This window comes from Choloepus didactylus, chromosome 3 (genome assembly GCF_015220235.1).
Source record: "Choloepus didactylus isolate mChoDid1 chromosome 3, mChoDid1.pri, whole genome shotgun sequence".
NCBI lineage: Eukaryota > Metazoa > Chordata > Mammalia > Pilosa > Megalonychidae > Choloepus > Choloepus didactylus.
In genome coordinates, this window is record NC_051309.1 from 191,338,258 (window position 1) to 191,356,271 (window position 18,014).

General features: G+C 34.7%; 1 non-coding gene across 1 annotated transcript; it reads left to right on the forward strand.

Annotated features, from left to right (window-relative positions):
* The first annotated feature begins 12,015 nt into the window (after positions 1 to 12,015).
* LOC119530677 lies at positions 12,016 to 12,118 on the forward strand. Its single transcript, XR_005216073.1, has one exon. It is a non-coding gene; the product is annotated as a U6 spliceosomal RNA (small nuclear RNA).
* Positions 12,119 to 18,014: the final 5,896 nt, after the last annotated feature.

Sequence of the window (18,014 nt, forward strand, 5' to 3'; positions counted from 1 at the left end):
TTTGTATTGTAATTCATAAGAGGATTATTTTATTATAAAACATTTTTCTCACATTTTCAGGTGTTTTAGCTTTGATAATTTGTATTTTCTTTTTCAAGCAAAATAATAGATTTCATTTTCAGACCATTGAAAGAGGAAGAGAAAATAGCATGAAGTTAAATTTTCTCAAATTTTTAATCAGGTGAGAAAACATCTTGAGTGGGCATGTTTATTGTAAAAATAGACTACCTTTGAGTACATATATTGTCACTGCAATTGCCATTAGCAATGTAAACAAAAGCAAAAATGCTAAAAATATTTCTTACAATTAGTGAATGATGAGTACAATTTATGACTAATTACCCTGATTCTGTGAGTATATTATTGCAGAATAATAATGAACCAAACAGCCCAATCTGTTTCTCTTTGCTCTCTTCCCTCACTAGGTACACGTTGGAAAAGACCTTAGCAATTCTCTAATCCATCTCCATCACTGTACAAATGGAGAACAGAGGACATGAACCATGTCTCAAACTGTACTTAAGAAAAGAAGGAAAGGTGGGCTCACTCTACAATTTGTTGAGTTCAATCTTACTGGTCTGTAGATTTCACCAAGCAATCATTTGTATAGTGTCCAGAAGCCAGACGAGATCTTGATTGAAGAATCAAGGTCTTCAGTCAGTTTTTATGGACAATCTTTATTATCTTTAATAAAACTTGTAAAGTTAAAAAGTGACATGACAACTTGAAAGGTGAAATCACTGCCTTCCCCCCTACGTGGGAGCAGACACCCAGGGGAGTGAATTTCCCTGGCAGCGTGGAATATGACTCCCGGGGAGGAATGTAGACCTGGCATCGTGGGACGGAGAACATCTTCTTGACCAAAAGGGGGAGGTGGAAGGAAATGAAATAAGCTTCAGTGGCACAGAGATTCCAAAAGGAGCCGAGAGGTCATTCTGGTGGGCACTCTTATGCGCAATATAGACAACCCTTTTTAGGTTCTAATGAATTGGGGTAGCTGGTGGTGGATACCTGAAACTATCAAACTACAACCCAGAACCCATGAATCTTGAAGACAATTGTATAAAAATGTGGCTTATGAGGGGAGACAGTGGGATGGGGGGTCCATGGGGATCACACTCCCCTTTGTCTAGTTTGTGGATAGATGAATGGAAAGGTGGGGGAAGGAGACAAACAGACAGACAAGGGCGCCCAGTGTTCTTTTTTACTTTAGTTGCTCTTTTTCACTTTAATTATTATTCTGGTTATTTTTGTGAGTGTGGTAATAAGGGTGTCGGGGATTGATTTTGGTGATGAATGTACAACTATATAATGGTACTGTGAACAATCGAATGTGCGATTTGTTTTGTATGACTGCGTGGTATGTGAATATATCTCAATACAATGAATATTAAAAAAAAAAAAGCCAAAAAAAAAAAAGTGGCATGAAATGGTATTGGTGCTTTAAGAAACAAAAATGCCAACTCCCTTCAATCAGCTTGAATAATGAAAAGTGCATACTGCAGTCAGGTAGAGCCAAATAGTGATGATAGCTCCTTCCCTTACAGTCTGTGTAAGCTTAGGCAAGTTACTGCACCTCTCTGACACTCAGTCATCTCATCTGTAAAATGGAGTTCATGGAATGGAGTTGAAGATAGAAGGGAAATGAGATGTGTGTAAGTCTCTCAAATAAATGGTTAATCCCTTATCTCATTAAGAAATTGTTTTTTAAAATGGAAAATATGTTCAAAAGCCCAATTTTAAGGCATAGATCATTTATGATAGATGACATGAATCTGTCCACCCGGGAATTGTGTTTGATCTGCCTGGTGATCAATTTTGTCAGTTGATCAGGTCTGATCAATTTCTTGACTCTAGATTTGCAAAGACCATTTGACTGCACAGACCTGGTCAAAGTCAAGCTAATGTAAACCCCCAGACTATGGAGATAAAAAGTAAGATGTATAAAATCACAGATGTCAGAAATGTAATATTTATAAAGGTTTATACCGCCTCCAGAGCTGAAGTTACCTTGATTGAACCTACCATAATGCAACAGCACAGAATTAAACTCTGCACTCCTTTCCATTGCACCCCATTACCACTTTTTTCCCTGAGGATTTATGCTAATGATGCCATGTTACAGATTGTAGACACTGATGGATTCTAGAATAATAAACTGTGAACATTTATATACTTGAATTTTTTTATTTTCTGTGCTTTTATAATCCAGCAGATGTCAGTCATTCTCTTTAGATAGTCTGTTTACTCTCACCTTTCTAGGACCAGCTGAAGAGAAATCACCTTTAGTTATGTCAGTGTGGCATGTTTCTTGAACTGTAACAATAATAATCCTCCCCATTAACCTCTCAGGACTTGAGACATTTTGTATTCAAACCATGATAAATTTTTATTTCCTCATTTAATTAAAAAAACCTCCATTTCAGTTTCCAAAATGTATAACTGGGAAGTTAATGAGAGAAAGCGGAAGACGTGCAAGGAATTTGAATTTGATTTGTGGTGAAATAATTTATACTCTCATGAAAAAAGACAAATCCCTATTGATGATAATTTAAGGTTGACATAACTCTACAGTGTAGAATAAAAAATATGCCATGCAGTTTATGGTGTGAAGATGTGTGTGCAACGTTGTGCTTTTGACCATTCTAGCTATAATAGCAAAAAGTCATTATATCCATTCATTATTAAGTAAGGGCAGATTTTATAAAACTAGGATAAAACAAGCTTGATTTATTTGAGGTCAAGTTTCTCCAGTTTCTAAAAGAGAAAAAGTACCTCTTTAAAAGAGAATATAGTAAATGCAAAAGTCAGTGTATCCTTACATGTTTCTCAAATTATCTTTGTGTTTTACATTTACTTTCTCCTTTTAATAGGGATTGGTTTTTCTTCAAAGACTATGCTCATTACAATGAAGCAGTATTGCCAGTCTTTCTCAGCAAATCCTGAATTTATTATGAGGAAACTGATAATCTCTTTGCAAGCCCATTTTTTACTATTATACTTCAAATTAGTTTATTAAATCAGTTTGGCTGAATACTACATTTTAATATTGGTTTATACCATATCTGGTAGCTATTCCTGATGGTGGGACACTTAGCTAGAATGCTTCTGAGGAGATATCAGCTTAACCTGTTTTTGCTCCATGTTTAGATCCTTGTTATTTACAGGTCGTTTGCAACCAGGAAACAAAATTACCAAGTTTCTCTTCATTTTATTTCTTGAGGATTTTTTTGGCTCAAGTATTGAGGAATTCAGATAGAAGTAATGCTTTTAAGTATAAAAAGCCACTTTTAAACTATATATATTTAACTGTATCTATTTAACACAGATTCAGTGACAGAAAGATGCCAATCTATTAAAATTAGGGAAAGAAGAAACCTAGTTCCATACCAAATAACTATTTACTAACTGCATGAAAAATAGGACAGGTTAAGAGATTGGGTGAGAAAAAGTGCTATTACTAAGTTTTGAATATTTTATATGACAAGGAGTTTTGCAAACATAACAGTAGCATTTAGAATAGATTTTTAAAGATATTTTTATACTAGATCTTTTCCTTAAGGACTAATAACCTAAATGTTACATAAATTAATGCACACATCAAAATTTACAAGATAAAAGAAAAGAGCAGTATGCTTATCCCTTATTTATTTACTCTTTGTCAACTTTAGAAGTGACTGAGTACTCAGTTATCTAATTGACCAAGTATTCAGTTATCTAACTTTTAGGCCACATGGGAAAGTGGACAGATGATAACAGGAAGGAAGAGGAATGTCCAAATGGTGACGATTCAAGGACTTGAAAATCTCAGGATGAAACAGAGAAGGGAGAGATATGGGTTGTTTAGGATTAGATTGTACTAATGAGCTGCTAGCATTTGAGGAACACTGACTGATGAGCTTCTCTTACAATTGCTATGCAGCAATATTCCCATAAGAAGTTGCAACTGTTACCACAATATCAATGCACAGTAAATAGATACACTGCTTTTTGCATGAACTTGAATATTCAATGTCAGTGATGGGTATAATGGAGGTAAATAAACCTCTTTCCCATTCTCCATATCCCTACTTTTAAAGAGTGTCAGGTATTCAATCATTGTTACAGTTGAATGAGACTTTAGGTACCCATGCTTTACAATTTTTCAGCAATTTTTTGAAATACAATAATTAAGAGATATCTTTGACTTTTGGATTTATATTACAAATGCTGGTGATATGAAAGTTTTGTTCAAATTAGTCTATACCAGGAAGTGTGAGTTTTTAGTATACTGTATATAAATTTGAAATTGGAGTACTTCAGTGATCCTTGTTTATAGAATTTAGAATTAGATTTTAAATATTAATAAGCTTTTTCCCTCTAATTGTTTTGCAAATTTGGTTTATATTCCTGGTGACTGAGGATGTAGGAGATTTGCTTAAAACAAGAATGACAATTGGGACTAGGGTCTCATCTGGATTCAATATTCTTAAATTTCCTCTGCCCCGTCCTATTCCACGTTTATATCATCTCATTCTGGGATTATCAGAATTGCTTTATCCAGGTTCTCCATGTACCTGGAGACTTTTTTCTCCTAATATGATTTATTACACCCTTGATTGCCTAATTGCATTTTTCTAACTCATTCATTTTATTTTATCATTCCTCTACTTTGGAATCTACTATTATTATATCAAATCCAAACCACTCAGACCAGCATTCAAGGCCTTTGTTTACCTGGCTTCCATTTATTTTTCTAATTCCATGTTTTACTACTTCCCAGGATGTCTCCTCTCTTTCTCCTAGACCTTATATCTTTCATACATGACTGTTCCTTCTCATCGCCAGTCTTTGTATCCTGCTGAGAACATCTTTCTCTGTCCACTACACCAATCAAAATACTCAATTTCTTTTAACATTTAGCTAAAGACATCTTCTCTGTGAAGTCATTGCCTTGCTCCTCAACATGGATTCTTTTGGTTTTGGTCATGTGAATTCTTCAGTGTTTATTTACATCGTTTTTCTCTACCACACTACTAAAAGGTAAGCACTTGTTTAATGACCAGTTTTGAATTATGATCTTGGTTTTAAAAATTAATGCTACATCTTATCCCAAACTAAATTTCATCCCTCTTACCAGGGTATTATATTTGAGTGCCTCCTAGCTGGCAGGCACAATGCTCAGTATTTTCATTTATAGCATCTAATTTAATTTTCACAAAGTCTGCAAGCATGTGACTTTTATCATTATTTTATACTTGGGAAAACAGAATTTCAGAAATTTTAAGTAATTTTTCATGGGTAAAACCTGGTAAATTGGCTGTAGTGAGATCGCTTATACTCCAACGTCCATGCTTTTTTTCCTCCAAGATGCTGCCTCCATCCTGGAAATCCAGTAGTGACAAAATAAATGAATGAATATAATGCTAATTTATGTTGATAAATTCTCTGCCTTAAGAAAAAGTGTATCTATTCAAAAATATTTATGAAGATATTAAGTGTAAGGTTTTATTATATGTAAAAGGATGAAGGTGGGCCCCTACCTCAATCATACACAAAAATAACCTCAAATGGATCAAAGACCTAAATTTAAGAGCCAGAACTATAAAAACCATAGAAGAAAATATAGGGAAGCATCTTCAGGACCTTGTATTAGGCAATGATTTCTTAGACTTTACATCCAAAGCACAAGTAACAAAAGAAAATATAAAGTAATGGGATCCCATTAAAATTAAAATCTTGTGCATCAAAGGACTTTACCACAAAAGTAAAATAACAGCCTACACAGTTGGAAAAAATATTTTGAAATCAAATATCCAATAAAGTTTTAATATCCAGAATATATAAAGAAATCCCTATACTCAACAACAAAATATAAACAACCCAATTTAAAAATACACAAAAGACTTTGTGCTGTTTTGGATGTATTATGTCCCCCAAAATGCCATGTTCTTTGATGTAATCTTGTGGGGGCAGATGTATTACTGTTGATTAGGTTGGAAACTTTTGATTGAGTGTTTCCATGGAGATGTGACCCACCCAACTGTGAATGACAACTTTGATTAGGGTGTGGCCTCTTGATTGGATGTTTCCATGGAAATGTGGCCCTACCCATTCAGTGTGGGTCTTGATTTAATCACTGGAGTCCTTTAAAATAACTCACAAACAGAAGGGCCTCAGAGCAGCTGTGAATGACACTTTGGAGATAGCCATTGAAAGCAGACTTATGCTATCCCAGAGTCTGCTCTGGAGAAGCTAAAAGAGGAACAAATGCCCCAAAAGCAACATTTGAAGAATGCTCAGGAGCTTAGAGAGGAGCTGGAACACAATCCAGGATTAGCAGATGCCAGCCACGTGCCTTCCTAGCTAACAAAGATTTTCTAGATGCCATTGGCCTTCCTTTGCTAAAGATATACTTATGTTAATGCCTTAATCTGGTTATTTTTATGGCCTTCAGACTGTAGCTTTGTAAGCAAATAACTCCCTTTTATAAAAGCCAGTCCACTTCTGGTATTTTGCATACCAGCAGCATTAGCAAACTGGAACAGATTTGAATAGACATTTCTCCAAAGAATATACACAAATGCCCATAAAGCACATGAAAAGATGCTCAATATCATTAGTCATTAGGGAAATGCACATCAAAACCACAATGAGATACCATTTCCTACCCACTAGAATGGCTACTATTAAAAAAATGGAAAATAAGTTTCGGAGAGGATGTGGAGAAACAGGAACGCTTGTTCATCATTGATGAGTATGTAAAGTGGTGCAACCACTGTGGAAGACAGTTTGGCAGGTCCTCAAAAAGTTAAATATAGAATTATCATATTACCTGGTATGCTGCTTTCTAGCTGTTATAAACTCCAGGAAAGCCCATGTTTCTTAATCCATTCCTGTGGGGACAGACCTACTGTGGGCGGGACCTTTTGATTAGGTTGTTACAAATAAAATGTGACCCACCCAATTCAAGGTGGGTCTTAAAACATTTACTGGAGTCCTTTATGAGAGGATAAAGGACAGAAAAAGCCAAGAGAATTTACAGAGGGAGAAAAGCCCTGGAGAAGGAAGAAGGACCCACAGGAGCCGAGAGAAAGTGCCACGGAAGCCAGAACCTGAAAGCAATGAAACCTGGAAGAGAAGGAACAGCAGATGCTGGTCATGTGCCTTCCCATGTGACAGAGGTGTCCCAGATGCCAGCAGCCTTTCTTCAGAGTCCAGGTATCATCCTGTTGATGCCTTAATTTGGACATTTTCACAGCCTAAGAACTGTAAATTGTAAGTTAATAAATCCCATTGTAAAAGCTAACCCATTTCTGGTATATTGCATTCCAGCAGCTTTAGCAAACTGAAACACTTGGCAATCCCACTTCTGCAGGTAAACCCCCAAGAATTGAAAGCAGGGATTTGAACAGATATTTGCACAATGATTTCATAGCAGCATTTTTCACAATTGCCAAAAGATGGAAGCAAACTAAGTATTCATCATCTGATGAATGGATAAACAAAATGTGGTACAGACATACAATGGAATATTATTCAGCTGTAAAAAGAAATAAAGTTTTGATATATGTGACAGCATGGATAAACCTTAAAGACACTGTGTTGAGTTAAATAAGCCAGACACAAAAATACAAATATTGTATGATCTCACTAATATGAAATAATTAGAATAAGCAAACACTTACAGTCAGAATCTAGAATATAGGTTACCAGGAAGGGGTAAGGAATACAGAATTAATGCTTAAATTGTATAGAATTTCTATTCGAGATGATGGAAATGTTATGATATTGAGTGGTGGTGATGGTACCACAACATTGTGAACACAATCAACAGCACTGAATTATATATTTGAATATGGTTAAAACAGGAAGTTCTAGTGTGTGCAAAATATTAAAAAAAAAAAATCTCATGGGACTGGACACCAGTGAACCTTAAGGTAAACCATGGGCTGTAGTGAAAAGTACAATTATAAAAAGCTGCATTCATCAGTTGTAACAAATGTTCCATTTCAGTGCAAGATGTTAGGAACAGGGTGGTATAGAACCTTGTATTTTATCTCTAACAAGAAAAATAGAAAAAAATTGATACTTTATGGGAAATGCTATTAACATCCAAAGCCTTTAGGTTTCATCCCACTATGTCCCCTTGACATGACAATGGTTAAGTTGCTGCAACCCTTAGGCCTCAGTTTCCTCATTTGTGAGATAAGAAGATCTGATTAATGATTTCTGAAGTCCAGTCTAGGGATAAGGTTCTATACTATTTTTTACTACTATACTCTGAGTTTGATTTATAAATGAGTACACAATCTTCCCTCTCCAATATAGTTTCTATATATCTACTTCCCATGACAGTGTTATCCTTCAAAATGTTGGAAAGATTTTGATTTGATAGCTAGAATATATCACTTTTTTTCTCTTTTCCATCATGTGTCTTAAAGTGCCACCCATTTCGTCCCCAGATGTCTCTAGGAAAAAGGTGCCATTAAAGTATTAGTATCTATATTTAAAAATTTAACCTGAGCATCATTCACATCTGTTTATTGATCGTATTTAATGTCTTAGCTATCATGATTTTTAGAGGCAAATAAGTTATATGAGGCTATCTATTTTTATAAAATTCTTGATATATTGTTTAATGTATTGATGTGATCATTGCCTTTGTTATTTAAAATATTAAAACATTATCTTCATAGTTGGTATTAAACAAAAAGACTCAAGGACATACCTGAAATAGAAGTAGAAATAAGAATGAAACTATAATTGACTCTCCCTAGCCCTACAAGGGAGAGAAGGAAAGAAATTTATTTACTCTTTTATCATGTGAGTAATGTAATTCTGTGCTTGAACATAAGTGTGTATGAATTTCAAAGTATGCACTGGTGGGAAGTCAAGCAAAATTAGTGAGTTTATCTTAGTATAGTTCTCACTATATATTTAATATATGTTTTAAAATGTTGATTTTTCCCATCACTGTTCTTCCACTCTTGAGAAAAAGGAAATGATGCAGAATGAGATGGTGAGAAAAGTTAAAGGAAACAATAGTAATGACTCACAACATGAGCCTGGGTTTCATAGATTCCCATGTGTAGAAAAAGAGCTCGTAGAGGGAGATGAGAAGGAAAAAAAAAAACCCAAAGTGTTTTTAAAAATACTGTAGTAGCCAAAAGAAAGTTCAAATTTTGAAAAGCAAAATCATGTCCACGTCATTACATACTGCCCCATTTCCTTGAATTATGGCCGTGTGAAATTGATTTCTGTGTAGATTGGATTCACTGGCAGTTTCCTTTCCTACAAGGTCCCACAGTTCCTTTTCCTTTTCTTAAAGAGCCAAAGTACCCCCCAGATTTATTGTAAATCGTAATGTCCATCTTTATAACAGGAACCAAATTGATATGGCATCTGCTTTGCTGAGCAGAGGTGGGCTTTTGAGACCTCCCCACTTTCTTTTTTAACTTGCACATTTCTGATAAGAGAGGCTGTTGCCACATTAGAACAATGAAACCCAAGTTTACACTGGCAAATGGCTTTTCCTTATTGATGTGGAAACACAGCTGCACCCCCTTTTTACCAAGGCTATCCACCCTCAAATCTTGAAATTGCAACCTGATTAACAAGCATTTCTGCTGATGACAAAGTGAAAAATTCTCCTTGTTACAAAATGAAAACAGCTTTCTTCTTGGGAACCTGGATCTTGACAAATAGGTATCTTTTTTTCTGTTGCTAACCTTCGCTCCTTTCTGCATATGGATCTTGTTAGGAAAAAGCATAGCATCAGGGACATTTATTTTCAAATAAATATGGTAGCTGTCATGATAAAAAGTAGAGTTTTAAAGCACTGATCTTTCTCATGTTAGCCATTTCTTAGCAATTGAAGAGACTTGACGAGCAAGATTGCCTCTCTGTGTTGGTTAAATCTACCATCAAGAAGGGTGCTGATCCACCCAACCATTTTCCTCCTAATCTGTCACTGCTTTTCCTCAGTCTTATAAAGCTCCTAATTCTTTTTAGGGGAATAGAGAAATGACTGTTGTTTTTGTTCTAAGTATCTTATTGCTTGTAGGCCTGCCCATAACATTAGCAGAGTCTGGGAAAAAAGTATGAAAATAGTCCCATAGAATATTTGGTTGAAGATTTAAAAGTTAACAACATGTTAAATAAAATATACTCCATTCTCCTATTTTAACAAATTTACCTTCATTATGACTTGGAAGTGCAGGTTTGAGTTTAAACTTTTTGGACCGCTCTCAGCTGTAGGTTGACTGGAAGGTTTTGGCAGGAGGCAGAGCTGGCTCCTGGCTTGTGACTGACCTGCTTCCCTTGGCATTCTCAGCTGTTTCTCACCACGACGGGCCTTGCAAGCACAGGAGTGAACACCCCAGCCCAGATGCATTTCTAAACTCCGTCCCTACCTCCCCTACTCCCCCATCTAACAAACAGCTGCCCCTTGACCACTCCCAGAGCCTGGGAGTGTGAACACCCTTGGCAATTTCACTCTTGTGGGGAAGACATCCATACAAATCCTGGAAGTAGGCTTGGGACCATTAGGGCAGGGAGTTTGGGGATGGGTGTATCTGGCACAAAATCTTGAAGGGTTTGTGTGGGCTCAGTGAAGGGAGGGGAGTCACATCCTCTCGGTTACATGTAATCCTCACTTCTTGGGCACAGAGAAAAGAAGTGTCAGGACACAACTGGTCACTTTGAATGTTTATTGCACAGATTTTATGAAATTCTGGGTTCCGAATATTTGGGAATATATAATGATAAACAAAGCAACAACCATAAAGGTAAGGGTACCACCTAAATTTACTTTGAATTTGGGGATCTAAATAGAATAGACATAATAAGTAGCTATATACATGATTTTACTTAGGAGCAAGTTATCCTGCCCCAAATAGCAATCCCATCTGTCTGACATATTCACGTATCTAATCAATTGCTCTTTTCGAAACTCTGGTATACAAGGAAGAAACTCTTTCTAGGTATTGCTCAATAACCATATAGTCATTTGTTCAAAGGACAATTAATGAGCATCTGCATTGTGCCAGATATTATGCTGGGGCTGGACATCTTCGTATAGAGATAAATATTCTCAAGGTGCTCAATATTTAAGTGGATAATGATGAAGGCATGTAGTAAGTACTAATAAAACATTCTTAATGCTATGATGCTTTGGTATCAGAAGGTATGTAACAAGTTCCTGAAGACAGGGTAATGCAACAGTTATGAAGATAGGCTTGGATTTAGAGAGCCCTTTGTTTAATTCCCATCTTAACCCCTACTTGTCTTGTAAGCTACTTAATCATAAGCCTTAATTTCTTTATCTGTGAAATGGATTGTAACGAGAAATTATACATGCACACATGCACACACACACATATATATATATATATATCATCCTTACTATGTGCCGAGCACTTTTTATGCATTCACAATAACCTTTTGAGGTAGGTACTATTTATTATAGGTCTATTTTACAAAGGAAGAAACCAGAGACAGAGATGTTACTTAAGAGACCCACAGTCACACCCTAGTAAATAATGGAGCCAAAATGACAAATCAAATAGTTTGATTGCAGAGTCTCTAATTTTATCCACTACCTTGTATATCCTTCCAAGGAAAGATTCATTGCCTGAGAGATAGTAAGAGCTCAGTACATCATTATTATAATTATTGCTATTAATTATATATAAAGAGGAGGTAAATAGGTCAGGAAAGGTTTCTCATAGGAAGTAATGGTTAAGTTGAACTTGAAGGAAGCATGGGTAGATGAAACAATTTCAGGGAGTGGAAATTATATACAAAGGGACAGAAGCAGGAACAGGTAATATTGAAAAGAGATTGGGAATAGAGTGAATGTCAGGGAGTAGTGGGAGATGGGGTCTGAACTGTGAAAAACTGTATATACCAAACTGAGGAATTTTGTCTTTATTGTATAGGAGATGGAGGACAAACTGAAAACTTGAAATAGGGAAGTGATATTATAGGGTGACTTCCTAACTAATGTGATAATTTGTCATTAATAATGGAAATGTGCTTGTTCGGCAGCATATATACCAAAATTGGGATGATACAGAGATCAGCATGGCCCCTGTGCAAGGATGACACGCAAATTTATGAAGCATTCCATATTTTTTGATGGAATATTATTTAGCAGTAAGAAGGAATGAAGTCATGATGCATGTGACAACATGGATAAACCTTGAGGACATTATTTGAGTGAAACAAGTCAGACACAAAAGGACTATTATTGTATGATCTCACTAATATGAACTAATTATAATAAGTAAACTCATAGAGTTAAAACCTAGAATTTAGGTTACCAGGAGTTAGAATGAGGATAGAGAATGGAAAGTGGATGCTTAATTTGTGCAAATTTTTAATTAGGTTGAATTAAAAACCTAATTTGGAAATGCATAGAGGTGATGACAGCACATTATGATGAGTGTAATTAATAGAACTGAATTATGGGTGTGATTGTGTTTGAAAGGGAGAAGTTTAGGGTCATATATGTCACTAGAAGGAAAGCTAGAAGATAAAACACAGGACTGTGAGACACAGTGAACCCTGTTATGGACAATGACTGTGATTAATAGTACAAATATAAGAAGGTTCTTTCATGAACTAGAACAAATGTATGCCACTATTACTAGGCATTAGTAGAGTTGTATATGTGAAAAAATGCATCTAATGCAAACTACAGACTATAGTTAACAGTAATGTTTTAATATTCTTTCATCAGCTGTAACAAATGTACCACACCTGTCCTAAGGGCCAATAAGAATGTGGGGAGAAGCGGTAAGGGGTGTGGGTTTTTTCTTTTTGGAGTAAAGAAAATGCTCTAAAACTGTTTGTGGTGATAATGTACAACTCTGTGATTATACTATAAGCAACTGATTGTATACTTTGGATGGATTGTATAGTGTGTGAATTTATCTCAATAAAACTGCTTTAAAAATCTCAAAAAATTTAATGGAAGATAAATTATCTACAACTCATGTATATGGGGACCATTTAATTCTAAAGGTTAAGGGTATTGGTTGCAGTTCAAAAGCCATCCTTACAGTAGCAGAAAAAATAGAAGATTGCTATATGGGAGTTGTATTTCCTTTGATTTCAGTAGCTACAAATAATGTGTGCATGTTTATGCTGCCTGAGCATTATCTCCTTAATGCACTGCTTCTTCTGACTGAAGCCTGCAAATCCAGGTGGTATTCTCAGGGCAAACTTCCATGTTTGTGTCTGTTTGGATTTTTTATCTTCTTCCTTATTCAAATACATTAAAAATAAATTCCTTATAATTTTTAAAGTTGACTTTCTTTAAGTGCACAAGAATGCAATTCTTGATATAACATCTTCCTGAAATATTTTCAAGGGTATGTAAGTGCAAGTCAATGTACTAAGTATTTGCAGGACAAAAAAAAAAAAAAAAAGATACAAATAAAAACAGCTGTAAGTTAATTAACCATTTCATGTAATTATGCACTTTTTATAATTCCTATGGTCTTTTATCCTAACTTTATTTTCTCTTTAGCTCAGGCTCCTCTTTGTTGTAATAATCCTGAAAAATAATTTCCCAGTCTTTCCAAGTATCTATGACCTCCCCCATATCCTGTGTCCAATGTAAAGCTAAGCTATTTATTCAACAATTGTGACTGGATTCAGTGGATTAGTATAACTGTGTAAAGCTGGTCCATCTATTTCCCTGAGGGTATGTATCACAACAGGAACCTTTTGTCAGAGTCAGTGTAATGCTACTGTTTTAAAAATACCACATTTTGATTTTTAGAATACTTGAAGTTCAGAAATCTTGGCATATCACAGAATGAATTTTTTTTTAAAAAAACTTGACGTTAAATTTCCCACTAAAATGGACCAAATGAAGGGTGTACATGTTTGTGCTTCAAATATTAAACATATATAATCCTAATACATAGGTGCACTATGCATTTACATGTGTGACTTGTATTAAGGTGGAAAAATTGGTTCAGCAATTTTGAATGAAGTGTTCTGTTAACTAATTGGGCTACCTAACTATTCTTTATGAAGTCCATTGCCTCTTTGATTATTCATTTAATTGACTAATTTTTGTAGTTTTGTGAATAAACAGTCAACAGTATATTTTTGTATTTCACGTTTAAAGAGAAGACAATGAAAGTCCTATTACAAGCCTCCTAACATCTGCCTTCTGTAATACCTTTACAATTTTCCTTCTGTCTAGTAGGAAAACTTCTGGGCATCTTTCTTCTTGTCGGAGCTATAGTTGTGACCCAAATCTGGTCATTATATGAGATTATTTCTTAGTAATCTCCTTAGTAATCATATCCCCTTAATTTTCCAGCAAGATCAATTTTCTAGGGTCTTGTTTTTAGGGACTGTTAACAAAAGTCTAATGGAGATGTGAGTTAAATAAAACTTAAGGAAGACAGCCAGTTTAGAGTTTAGATATATCCATACTAAAAGTAGTAGATTGTATTGGTGATTTCTTTCTAATACTTTGATGATGATGATACTATTGCTATGATTACTATCATTTATTGGGAACTGTGTGGTCCAGCTTCCCCTTAGTCACTTAATCACCATCACAGCCCTATGAAATGAGAACAATTATCATTCCCATTTTACAAACGAGGAAAATGAGGCTTAGAAAGATTGTCATTTTCAAGCTCACACAGTCAATAAAATGCAGTCAGCAGTTGAACCTATGACTCTTTTTCTGAAGAACATTTGTTCTCAAAAATAAAATTAAAATTCCATGTTTGTGATTTGACATATTTTTCCTTGGGCCTCTATTGTTTCTTTTAGCTAACATTTATAGAATGCTTTGTATGTGCCAGGTACGGATCTTAGCACTACATCATGTATTAACTCATTAAATCCTCACAACAACTTATGAGTTAGGTACTATTTTAAATGTGAGAAAACATGCACAAAGAGGTTAAGTAAGATGGCCAATGATCACTGAGTTATACTTGTATACTAACTCTATCATTAGTAGTATATATGCCACTCTGAAGGCAATTGGTTTATCATGATCCTGGAGATTTAATTTCACTTATTGCTACATAACAAAAATAAGCTATATTTCACCCTTGGATACTGTAACATCATATGAAAGCCAAAGGTCAAATGCAGATTATATTAAGCATACATAAAGGACAATCCGTGGCTTGTAGGAAGTCATTTCTTAATTTTGATTATTTAATTGAAGGAAAAAAGTGATATCTCTGATCAAAACATGCTGAAAACTGTTATTGCAAATGCTTTAAAGATTAGATTATATTTTGTTTTAAGCTGTTTGTGAAATTTAGCAGTCTTGAGGTTTTATAATCTTCAAATTGGCTTTAATTAATTTAACAAATCCTTTTAACAGAATTTGCTTCAGTGTTTTTGTGCACCAACCAAAAACAGAGTCCTATTAGTTTTCTGTAATCTTTAAATTAGTCTCATTCATATGATCTAATACTCTGTTTGCATGATCTAATTTATGGTAACCTGTTAAAAGGGGAAATTTCAATCCTTTATTTTAAGATCCAGTGTGATCCATCACCTCTGGAATATGTTATATTCATACACATTTTCCCCCAGAGGCAAAAAACAACAGTGATGTCATAAATTTATATGATATATAAATATATAAATATAAACAGGCATGCCTACTTCTACACATAAGATATAATCTACAAATTTGCCAAGAATAAAATTTGTTCGCCATACCCCACCTAAGGATATACACAATAAATACTGATAAAAGCTGATACTTTTCTTTTAAATGGAGTCCACTTAGAGTTGTTTTTATTTAAATACCCCAGATTAATTCACCCAACCATAAATGTAAGTTCCTTGACATGTCTTTAAAAAATCTCTGATTTAAATTCTGTGATTGATCTACTCTGCTCTTTCTTTATATAAATCAGTGGAGAATGCTAAATTATATTTACAGTCAACTATATCACATTACCCCAAAAAAAAATTCTCATGAACATTAAATGAAAGACAAGTAAAATGGCAACATACAATTTATGTTATTCCAACATTGTATTTTACTAGTCAAAACTTAGAACTAAGGTTTTAAAAAATCCTATACTTATAGTCAAATAACACTTTTCTTCAGTTGGTTAAACTTTAAAATAAAGTAGGATTTTTTCAGGTGAAGAAGACATAGTCCTCGCAATGGTGAATTTTACGTGTCAGTTCAACTAGGCTTTGATGTCTAGTTGTTTGGCCAAACACTGTCAAGGTATTTTGTAGATGGGCTTAGTATGTATATATAGTTAATTGTAAATTAAGGAGATTTCTTTCCATGATGTGGATAGACCTCATTTAATAAAATGGAGGTCTTAAGAACAAAGAACTGAAGTTCTCAGAAAGAAGAACTTTCCCTTCAGGACTACACTGCCTATTCTCTCAGTTTCAGCTTACTGCCATCTCCTGTGGATTTTGGACTCAGGATTTCAACATTTTTCTAACTGAAATTTGTAGCCTCTGGCCTGTCCTATGGAATTTGGACTTGCCAGCCTCCAAATTTATGTGAGCAAATTGCTTAAAATAATGTATAATATTTAATTATATATTAAAAATATAAATATATGTTTAATTTTTCCTTCTGGAGAATCCTGGTTGATACAGTCCTGACCATGTGGATCTTAAATTTAGTGAAGTTGGGGGACAATATCAATTGTAACATCAGGAAGTGCTAGAAAAGAATAATTGAGCAAATAGGACACAAAGCCATTAAGTAGCAGCCAGATGGGGATAGGAAGTAGGGAGCTATTTTTAAAAAGATTGTCAGAAAAGTTTTCTCCACCGAGATCTCATTAATTAAAGACTCAGTGAAGAGAGGGATTGAATCATGTAGAGGTCTGAGGAAGGACCATTCCAGACAGATGAGAACAGCAAATGCAAAAGTCGTGAGGAAGAAGTAAGTTAATGTGCTGGAAGAAAGCAAGAAGGTCCATTCTGCCAAAAAGAAGGCTGGAAAAGATAGGCAGAGGCCAAATAGGGTGGTTCTCAACCCTGGCTGCTTATCAAAATTGCAAAGGAGTTTCAAAATTATATGGATGCTGAGAGAGAGCCATCCTGAGCAATTCAAATTTAATTGATCTGGGGTGGCACTCTGGTGGATTTTTAATGTGTCTCAGAAGGAATCATTATTCCTATCTTTGACAGGCACAATCAATGAGTTCTTTCTCCAGGTTTTTGGCTGTTTTTTAAAGAAGAAATAACCCTATCTTTTAGGAAGCACTTTTGGGTTCTCAATTATGCATTATATTTTCAATTTCACAGGTAACACATGAATACATCCTCATTCTAAAAATATTTAGGGAAAAAATGTAGATAAAGCCAAAGACCTACTTCATTGTCATTAATCCTGGTCTCTCCACAGAGGTAACCACTGTTTTAAGTTGGATGTATATCTTTTTTATGTCCTTACTTATGTCTTTTATTTATCAATTTATTTTGTGTATTGCTTTGCTGTGTATGTTCCTTCACATATATCTGTTCTCCTGCTGTAGCTTTTTTTAAAAAAAAATTGATAATAGTTTTGAGATATTTCTATATTGGCACATATCAAGAAGAATTTCAGGGTATAGGATGTGCCATATCACCCTCCAATATCTTGTACCAAATTATACTTCTGCTGACATTGTATGTGAATGCTGGTTTCTCCACACCCTGGTAAAAACTAGATATTATCATTCCTGAGAATGTTTGTGAATCTGATGTGTAAAAAAAGTGTTTTATCATTGTTCAATTTTCATTTTCCTGACTCTCAGAAGATGTTCTCTTTTGTGAATTAGATATTTACATACTATACATTCTTATTGTTATGCTGCTTATGTTTTTCTAATTAGTTTTGGATTTGTTTACCTATTATAATGTAATCTTTAGTAGTTACTTATGGTGCAGATATTTTCTTTCAGTCCATCACCTCTCCTTTAATTTATGGAGTTATATGTCAGACAGGATCAGTTATCACTTAACACTGAGACCACATAGAGAAAGGTGTAGAGAGCTGTTTGAAGGTGTTT